Here is a 7151-nt window from a genome sequence, read left to right as displayed (position 1 = left end):
ACACTTCAAAGTGTGTGGGGGGCTGGAGGCAAGTTGCCCGGATGCGGGACCCTCATGCACTGTGAAGGGAGTGCAAATTGCTACAGTCCCTTCCAGAAGCGACAAGACAATATATATATTCTCTAAATATTCTAGCCATTTCACCCCCAAATCCCTCTGCTGGGAACCTGCCCTAAGGAAGCAATTCAAAAGATCAAAATCATATGCACAAAACATGTTCACTGTGGTATTCCCTATAAATTAAAAGTCAAATGCTACAGCCATAAAAAGGAACGAGGTCATGTCCTTTGCAGGGACATGGGTGAAGTTGGAAGCCATCATCCTTAGCAAACTAACATAGGAACAGAAAACCAAACACTGCATGTTCTCACTCATAAGTGGAAGTTGAACAATGAGAACACATGGACACAGGGAGGGGAACAACACACACCAGGAGGTGTGGGGAGTGTGGGGAGAGAGAGCATCAGGATAAATAGCTAATGCATGCAGGGCTTAAAACCTAGATGATGGGTTGATAGGCGCAGCAAACCGCCATGGCACATGTTTACCTGTGTAACAAACCTACACATTCTGCACTTGTATCCCGGAACTTAAAGTAAAAAAGAAATAAATAAAGTCAAACGCAACTTAAGTATTTAACATCTGGGCATCATAAGTAAATTATCTTGCATCAAATCAATATAATATTATGCAGTATTTAAAATTGTAATTATGCTAAGTATAGTAACAAAGAAAATAACTTACAGAAAATGTCTGAATATTGGACAAGGTCAAGAAGGCACTCCCCAAAATGAAAGTCATTTATTTACCTTTGTATCTAACTGTCCTTCACTTTATTCCAGAAAATTCTCAGGGAACCCTTGTACACTTACTAGGATGCTGGAAATGGGGTTTATTCTTTTAAAAACATTTTTGACAATTTATTCTGAGAAAATTATCATGCACTCATTGCTGTACTGCTACTATTTTCTAAATGGAAATAGCATAAATGTCCAATAATAAGGGATTTAAAAAATAATAGATATCCAAACAATGGAATATTGTGCTACCAATCCAACTTATGTTGTAGGAGAATAATGACATCAGAAAATGTTTCTGATATATTAAATGAAGTAAATTACAAAATTGATTTTAAAGATTAGTTTCTGTTTTTAAAAGGTATATATTTTTAATTCCTTAATATTTTTCTTTTATACAATAAAAGTTATTTCAAAATGGAAAAAGTGTTCCAGAGCTGAGCCTGATAATTTAAGAATAAAAATATCCAAGGGTTAAGAGCTAAAACTATAAAATTTTTGAAAGAAAACACAGCTGTAAATCTTTATAACCTTGGATTAGGAAACAACAGACACGTGACAACTAAAGAAAAAATATTAGATAAACTGGAAAGAGAAAAGACATGGAAGAAAATTTTTTCAAATCATATTTCTGATAAGGGCCTAATATCCCGAATCTATAAAGAACTCTTAAAATTCAACAATGAAAAGACAACAAATCCAATTCAAAAATGGGCAAAGGATTTGAATAGACATGGTTCCAAAGCTGTACAAACAGTCAATAAGTGCATGAATAAATGCCCACCGTCATTAGTTATTAAAGGAATATAAAGCAAAAACCACAAGGAGATACCCCTTCACACCCATTAGGACCACTTAAAGAAAGAAAGATATGGTCTATCTTGTAATTGTCTGACAAGTTTAGTTAAGGAAGATGTGGAGAACCCAGATCCCTCCTGCATTTCTAGTGAGAACGGAAAATGATGCAGCCACTTACCAAACCAGTTTAGCAGTTCCTCAAAAAGTTAAACATAATGTTACCATTTGACTCAGCAATTCCACTGCTAGGTATGTACCCAAGAGAACTGAAAACATATGTCCTCCTCTTGTGAAATTCCACCATGGAGTACCATGGCCAGGGCCAGAAAGTGCAAAAGGTGATGGTGCAGCCCATCAACCTCATCTTCAGATACTTACAAAATAGATCACGGATTCAAGTGTAGCTCTATGAGCAAGTGAATATGAGGATAGAAGGCTGTATCATTGGTTTTGATGAGTATACGAACCTTGTATTAGATTATGCAGAAGAGATTCATTCTAAAGCAAAGTCAAGAAAACAACTGGGTCGGCTCATGCTAAAAGGAGATGATATTCCTCTGCTGCAAAGCGTCTCCAACTAGAAATGATCAATGAAGTGAGAAATTGTTGAGAAGGATACAGTTTGTTTTTAGATGTCCAATATGAACATTTATTCATATTGTTTTGATTACCCTTATGTTATTACAAGATGGCAATAAATGCTGTGGGATTGTTTGTATTAAAAAAAGAAAGAAAGAAAAAAGAAAACATATGTCCTCCCAAAATTTGGTACAAGAATGTTTATGACAGCATGATTTATAACAGTCAAAAAGGGAAGGAGGGCTGGGCGTGGTGGCTCACGCCTGTAATCCTAGCATTTTGGAAGGCCAAGGTGGTGGATCACCTGAGGTCAGGAGTTCGAGACCAGCCTGGCCAACATGGTGAACCCCCACCTCTACTAAAAACACAAAAATTAGCCGGGCGTGGTGGTGGGAACCTGTAATCCAAGATGCTTGGGAGGCTGAGGCAGGAGAATCGCTTGAACCTGGGAGGCAGAGGTTGCAGTGAGCCAAGATGGCGCCCATGCACTTCAGCCTGGGGACCAGAGTGAGACTCTGTCTAAAAATTAATAAAAATAAAAAAGAGAAGCAACCCAAAAGTCCACTAACTGATGAGTTAATAAATAAAACATGATATATCCATATCTATACCATGGAATATTATTTGCCAATAAAAAGAAAGAATAATTAACGCATGCTACAACATAAACAAATCATGGAAGCATTATGCTCAGTGCAAGAAGCCAGACACTAAAGGCATGCATTATATTCTTTCATTTGTAGGAAATACGGCAAATCCGTAAAGACAGAAAGTAGATGATCAGTGGTTGCCAGAGGCTGGGGGAAGAGGGAATGGGAAGTGAATGCTAATGGGTGCCGGGTTTCTTTTTGAGGCAGCAAAAATGTCCTTGAATTAGATAGTGCTGATGACTGCACACCTTTGTGAATATACTAAAAACCACTGTGCTGTACTTTTTAAAGGGGTGAATTTTATGACATGTGAATCATATCCCAATGTTTAAATTATGGCAAATATATACAATAATGCACCACATAACAGTATTTCAGTCAATGTCAGACCACATGTACCATGGCCATCCAATGAGATTATAATGAAGCTGAAAAGTTCCTGTCTCCTGGTGGTGATGTTGTAGCTGTCATCGTGGCATTAACCCAACACATTACTCACACGTTTAATGTAAACAAACCTACTGCACTACCAGTTGTATAAAAATCTAGCACACAGAATTATGAATAGTACGTAATACTCAATAATGATAATAAATGACTATTATCATAATATAGTATGTTGTACTAATTTATGTACTTACTATATGTTTTATCGTTATTTTAGAGTATACCACTTCCACTTTTTTTTTTTTTTTTTTTTTTTTTGAGACAGAGCCTCACTCTGTCACCCAGACTGGAGGGCAGTGGTGCAATCTTGGCTCCCTGCAACCTCTGCCTCCCAGGTTCAAGCGATTCTCCTGCCTCAGCCTCCCAAGCAGCTGGGATTTTAGGCACCCGCCACCACGCCCAGCTAATTTTTGTGTTTTTACTAGAGAAAGGGTTTCACCATGTTGGCCAAGTTGGTCTCAAACTCCTGACCTCAGGTGATCCACCCGCCTCGGCCTCCCAAAGTGCTGGGATTACAGGCCTGAGCCACCGCGCCCGGCCTCTTTCTACTTATTAAAAAGCAAAAGTTAACTATAAAACAGCCCCAGGCAGGTCCGTCAGGAGATATTTCAGAGGAAGGCATTGCTATCATACCAGATGACAGCTCCATGTGTGTTTCTGCCCCTGAAGACCTTCCAGTGGGACAAGATGTGGAGATGCAAGACAGTGACATTAATGATCCTGACCCTGGGTGGGCCTAGGATAATGTGTGTGTGTTTTAGCTTTTAACAAAAAAGTCAAATTTTTAAAAAATTTTAAATAGAAAAAAAGTATAGAATAAGGATATAAAATATTTTTGTAGAGCTGTACATTGTGTCTGTGTTTTAAGCTGTTATTACAAAAAAGTCAAAAAGTTGAAAAAATAGAAAGTTTATTAAGTAAAAATGTTACAATAAGCTAAGGTTAATTTATTATTGAAGCAAGAAATGTTTTTTTATAAATTTAACATAGCCGAAGTGTACAGTGTTTACAAAGTCTACAGGAATGTACACTAATATCTAAGCCTTCACACTCACTCACCACTCACTCACTCACTCACCCAAAGCAACTTCCAGTCCTGCAAGCTCCATTCATGGTAAGCATCCTAGATGGGTGTACTAGGTTTTCATCTTTTATGCCATATTCTTACTGGACCTTTTCTATATTTATATAAACACTTATTCATACCATTGTGTGACAATTGCCTAAAGTATTCAGCAAAGTGACATGCTGTTTGGGTTTGAAGCCAAGGAGCAATAGGCTACACCACATAGCCCAGGTGTGTAGCGGGCTCTGCCAAAGGTGTGTGTGACTGCTCTGGGACGGCCTCACAATGGCATCACCTAATGATGCATTTCTGAGAACAGATCCCCGTCGTTAAGTGACGCTGACTATACTTACGAGTACATTGTGATGAGTCATTATTTACAGGTCATTTTAAACCCAAACAGTGATTTACAGGGACTCTATCTCCTAGAACTTTTGAATTTCCTACAGACTGTCACAAGAAAAACATTAAGATGAACTTAGAGAACAAGCTGAGTGCTTTCTCCTTGCATTTCATAACAAAAGGCAATGTTCATAGGGGGATTTCAGATAGTGTGTTGATTTAGGGAGAAAAATCACATTGCTTGAAGAATTCAAATCAAACTATAGGTTCAAATACTCTACTACCTAATCAGAGATTTCTATTTACACCCAAATAGGAATGGTCAAACCTGAATTATTATTATTATTTATCTTAAACCTAAAGTCCTGGCTTGAGTAATTCGTAGGCACAAAGTGTGGCAGCTACAGTCGCCTATATGTCCCACCGGTCACTAAAGCAGGCACAGTTCTTCATCCACATGCCATTTCCTCTCTGCCCTTCTTTGTACCAAAGATCACTGTGTCCAAGAAAAGCATTCTCAGGAGGCCTGAAACTGTGCTGTGGGCAGAAAATCAGCTTTCTGAAACCCTGAAGCTACTACATGTTTGCTCTTGGTTGAAACTGTGCTCTGAAACCTCCCCGTAAAAGCTTCCACTGGGCCTGGGCCCCAGAGAAGGTGATAACATGTGGAGGACTGAGGCTTCTTCAGATGAGGGGAAACAGAGTCTGTGCAGGTAAACGACATCTGCTTCTCCCTAAGGCGCTGGGTTCTAACTCACTTTCCCTTCAGTTTAACCCAGAATGAGTCCCAGGAGCAAAGCCCTTGCTCCAGTCATCTTAACACCAAGATGACAGGGGGAAGATCAGAGGTGGGAGAGACAGTCAGGAGCCCTGTCCAAGAAGTGCCCTTGGTAGAGGGTCCTGCAGACCTTGGACCACCCGGGCATGACACCAGTCAGCGCCCCACAGGCAGCTCTAAGGGCCTGTGTTCTCTCTTGGGATGGGCTGAAACTCGTTGCACTGTCACTTTGCACACAGGTCCAAGCTTTATGTTACAAAGCAGCATGCAGACCAAGCCTGCCTCAAGTTCACATGAAAGTCCCTCAGATTCATGAATACATCAACCCTGTCTAGGCCATTGTTTCAGGGACACTGAGAACAGATGAAACCAGGGGGTAGAGATTAAAAGACACCAAATTCCAACCTTCATCTTCATCTCCGAGCCTGTGTCACTTAGGCCCAGAAAGTTAAATTCTCTGTTGCCCACAAACAAAGTACTGAGTACCACTTCCTCCCCAGGATTAAGATGAGAAATGCTTTAAGGGAATCCCTATAAAGCACAAAGCAAATCTATTTTATTTTAAGAGAGAAATTCCTAGCCGGGTGAGTCCAGGTTTTTGAGCCTCACGGCGACAAAGGCACATGGCAATTGCTTTCTCCACGTTTCTCCTCCCACCTTGCAGATGCCAAGCGTGGGATCCTCTCTCTCCCTGTTTAGCCCTTCCTTGTGTTTCCCAAGGAAGGACCTGCTCAAGCCCCACCAGCAATTGCACCTTGCATAGGAATTACCCACAAAGGGCTTTGAGAAGGGACTCGGGCGGCAATGATAAACAGAGCACGGGGATGAGCCTCACCTCAGACACCCTCGCAGGGACCTCCAGCAAGTTCCTTCTCCCAGGCAGCCTCGGTGTCCTCACCTGTGAAAGGAAAAGGCTGGAACCCATGATCGCTGAGGTCCCGTCTGTCCTGATCTCTTCTGCCCAGCTCTGCCTGCTGTTCGTGAACTCCTCAACCAGGTCTTAGAAGTGCTGAATACTTTAAATGGTAAATCATCTTGATTGCTATCAAAAATGGGTTTGGCCGAGCTGAAGCTTCTTACTGGTCCATGAGGAATTGCCTGGCCAAATGAACAATGATACAGCAGCTTTGTTGATTTAGCAAGACATTCTTTTCCTTTATTTCCTGTAAAGAAAAAAAAAATGCCATCATAAATTCAACTCCTCTGACTCTGCCGGCCACAAACCACTCATTCCACTGTGAAATGCTTGTTGAAACTATGACGTCGTGTAATTCTGGAGGGAAACTGAGGACATAGCTGGCTACAGAGAAGGCCCCACATCTTGGCCAAACCCATTTTTGATAGCAATCAAGATGATTTACCATTTAAAGTATTCAGCACTTCTAAGTCCTGGTTGAGGAGTTCACAAACAGCAGGCAGACGATGATACCTCGTGGCTGAGGGTCTAGGGGCTTGCGGCCTCAGGATTGAGCTGAGAGTTGTAGCAGAGAGATATGGGGGGGCGACAGCTCAATGTGGGGGAAACACCCAGATATTAAAGCCAGAAGGACCCAGCCTTCATCTCGATTCTTTGATGGCTAGCGGTGGGGCCCTGAGTACTCAGGGCACATGAGCGGGAATTGCTGCCAGGAGCTCCAGGGCTGCCAGGATGGAAGCTCTTCCATCCTAGGGCCCTATTTCAAAAGTAATTAAAA

General features: G+C 41.2%; 1 pseudogene; it reads left to right on the top strand.

The window, feature by feature from the left end:
- The first annotated feature begins 1897 nt into the window (after positions 1 to 1897).
- Positions 1898 to 2176, top strand: LOC101145143 (small nuclear ribonucleoprotein E-like; annotated as a pseudogene).
- The last annotated feature ends 4975 nt before the right edge of the window (positions 2177 to 7151 follow it).

Source organism: Gorilla gorilla, chromosome 12, assembly GCF_029281585.2.
Source record: "Gorilla gorilla gorilla isolate KB3781 chromosome 12, NHGRI_mGorGor1-v2.1_pri, whole genome shotgun sequence".
NCBI classification, from domain to species: Eukaryota; Metazoa; Chordata; class Mammalia; order Primates; family Hominidae; genus Gorilla; species Gorilla gorilla.
Note: the sequence above shows the minus strand (reverse complement) of the source record. Positions and strands in the feature narration are given on the sequence as shown.